Genomic DNA, 2,926 nt, shown 5'->3' with positions numbered 1-2,926 from the left:
ACACACACACACACGGGTAGATACAGTATATACACACACACACACACACGTAGATACAGTACACACACACACACACGTAGATACAGTATATATATACACACATCGATACAGTATATACACACACACGTAGATACAGAGTATATACACGTACGTACACACACGTAGATACAGTATATACATACACAGGTAGATACAGTATACACACACACAGGTAGATACAGTATATACACACACACACACAGATACAATACACTCACACACACACACAGATACAGTACACACACACACACAGATACAGTACACACACACACACAGATACAGTACACACACACGGGTAGATACAGTATATATATATACACACACACACACACACGTAGATACAGTGTACACACACACACACACAGATACAATACACTCACACACACACACAGATACAGTACACACACACGGGTAGATACAGTATATATATATATATATATATATATATATATATACACACACAGGTAGATACAGTATATATATATATATATATATATATATACACACACACACACGGGTAGATACAGTATATACACACACACGTAGATACAGTATATATATATACACACATCGATACAGTATATACACACACACGTAGATACAGAGTATATACACGTACGTACACACACGTAGGTACAGTATATACATACACAGGTAGATACAGTATACACACACACAGGTAGATACAGTATATACACACACAGGTAGATACAGTATATACACACACAGGTAGATACAGTACACACACACAGATACAGTATATACACCCACACACACATATACATACAGTACACACATACAGTACACACACCGTATATATATATATATACACACACACACACACACACACAGTTTATATATACATATTATACAGACATCTCTAGGTACAGGGAGCGGTACACATGTAGCTCCATAACGTGGGTGAGCAGCTGCACGGTCTATGTATAATAGAACATCCTCACGGTATATGGAAGCCGCGGTAATGTAAATACATAGCAACAATCATATACAGGGAGGGGGTGAAACAGCAACTGGACGCCCCCTGCAAACACAGACGAGTACCCAAAACCTGACACCCCCTTCCCACCACTGCAGCCCACAGTCCCAGACCTGACAGAGGGAACGGGGGCCGCTGACCGAGTCAGCCCCCGATTACCGACTACCAACTGGGTGCTCCGTACACCAGAGGCCGCTCCACACTGCAGCCCAGAAACCGCCTCTCACCTTCTCCCGCCTGCAGCTGTCAGTGTCACTGTTTTAAGACCCCCACCGATTCCTCTCCGTTCTCTCCACCGTTCGTGTCAACCTCACCGTGGTTACGGTCCCGGAGCTTCAAAATGGCGCCAATTTGTCTCTGGCGGCTCCAATGGAAGCAGCGGCGGCGGTGGATATGGGAAGAGCGCGGCCTGAGGCACTTCGTAGGGGAGCAGCGCCACCAAGCGGTAGAGCGGAGAAGTGCTCCGCCTCTACGTGACGTCACGGGCGGTGAAGGACAGCAGTGCTCCTGGCTGTGTGGTGGATAGCGGGTGCACTGACTGCTGCATGTATGTCTTGCTGCACAGAAGCACCCTGAAACTAGGGCTGGTTTTGGTAGAAATGTGACTGAAGCTAGCCGGAAGGAAATGTTTAGCTTCAAATAACACACGTGAAAATATAGTTACTTCCATTTATAGTAAAGTACATTTGAATAGCTTGAACGGGAAATTCCCAAGAAAAAATTCCTGTTATATCTAAACTTCCAACATTCTGGAAAAAAATAGATACATCATCTAAAGGACATACAACATGCAGAACGCTGCAGATTTGCCATATGTCCCCTCAGTGCCCCCATGAGAGTCCCCATAAAAGAGATAGCTAGATAGCACATACATAGGAGAGCAAACATTGTGTCCCATAAAAGAGCACGCTCAGGGAGCACAAAGGAAAGAGCAAACAACAGTACCCCATGAAAAAGCACATACTGTGCCCCCATAAGCAGAGGCATAACTTGAAGCCCCTGGTCCCCAATGCAAAATCTACGAGAGTATGTTCACACGGCAGCCTCCGTTACGGCTGAAATTACGGAGCTGTTTTCAGGAGAAAACAGCACCGTAATTTCAGACGTAATGGCATGTGCAGGCGTCTTTCGCTGCGTCCATTACGGACGTAATTGGAGCTGTTTTTCCATGGAGTCCATGGAAAACGGCTCCATTTACGTCTGAAGCAGTGACAGGCACTTCTTTAACGCGGGCGTCTTTTTTACGCGCCGCCTTTTGACAGCGGCGCGTAAGAAAAATGACCGCCGGCACAGAACATCGTAAGACCCATTCTAATGAATGGGCAGATGTTTGCCGACGCTTATGAGCCGCATTTTCGGACGTAATTCGGGGCTAAAACGCCCGAATTACGTCCGTAAATAGTGTGTGTGAACCCAGCCTAACAGGGCCCCCATCTACCACATATAATTTATAATATTAGTGTCTTCCTATGCAGCTGAGGAGCTTTTGAGGCTCCAGGGCCCAGGTGCGACTGCTACCACTGCACCCTCTAGAGCTGCGCCCCTGCCCATAAGTGAGCAATCCACAGTGCATCCATGAAGGAGAACACCACAGTGCTGTGCTACTTTGTCCGGTAGAAATGATGAACATCATGACAGAAATGCATTCGGACGGTATTGGCGTCCGTCATACAACGAATCTGGCGCTACTGGTATTTCCATTGTTCTGTTTTTATGACGAAACACCATAATATCCATAGCTGCCAACTGTCCCGAATTTGCCGGGACAGTCCCAGCAAAAAACTGTCCCGACAACTGCCACATTCAATTGCATCTGCGTTTTCAGGACGCTCTGGCCAGGGATTCCCCTCATAGAGGGAGCCCCTGACATCACTGTCCATATAAGGACAT

At 46.1% G+C, this 2,926-nt stretch overlaps 1 protein-coding gene across 2 annotated transcripts in view; it reads right to left on the bottom strand.

Annotated features, from left to right (window-relative positions):
- The window catches only part of PDS5B (PDS5 cohesin associated factor B), a 120,536-nt gene extending 119,071 nt beyond the window's left edge, over window positions 1-1,465 (bottom strand). For both annotated transcript variants that reach the window (XM_075851707.1, XM_075851706.1), the window contains exon 1: window positions 1,264-1,465. The gene's annotated coding sequence lies outside the window, so the exon portion shown is untranslated. The remainder of the gene's footprint in view (window positions 1-1,263) is intronic.
- Between the last annotated feature and the right edge of the window lie 1,461 nt (window positions 1,466-2,926).

The sequence above is a fragment of the Rhinoderma darwinii genome, chromosome 2 (genome assembly GCF_050947455.1).
Source record: "Rhinoderma darwinii isolate aRhiDar2 chromosome 2, aRhiDar2.hap1, whole genome shotgun sequence".
Lineage (NCBI taxonomy): Eukaryota > Metazoa > Chordata > Amphibia > Anura > Rhinodermatidae > Rhinoderma > Rhinoderma darwinii.
This window is presented reverse-complemented; position numbering and strand designations above follow the sequence as displayed.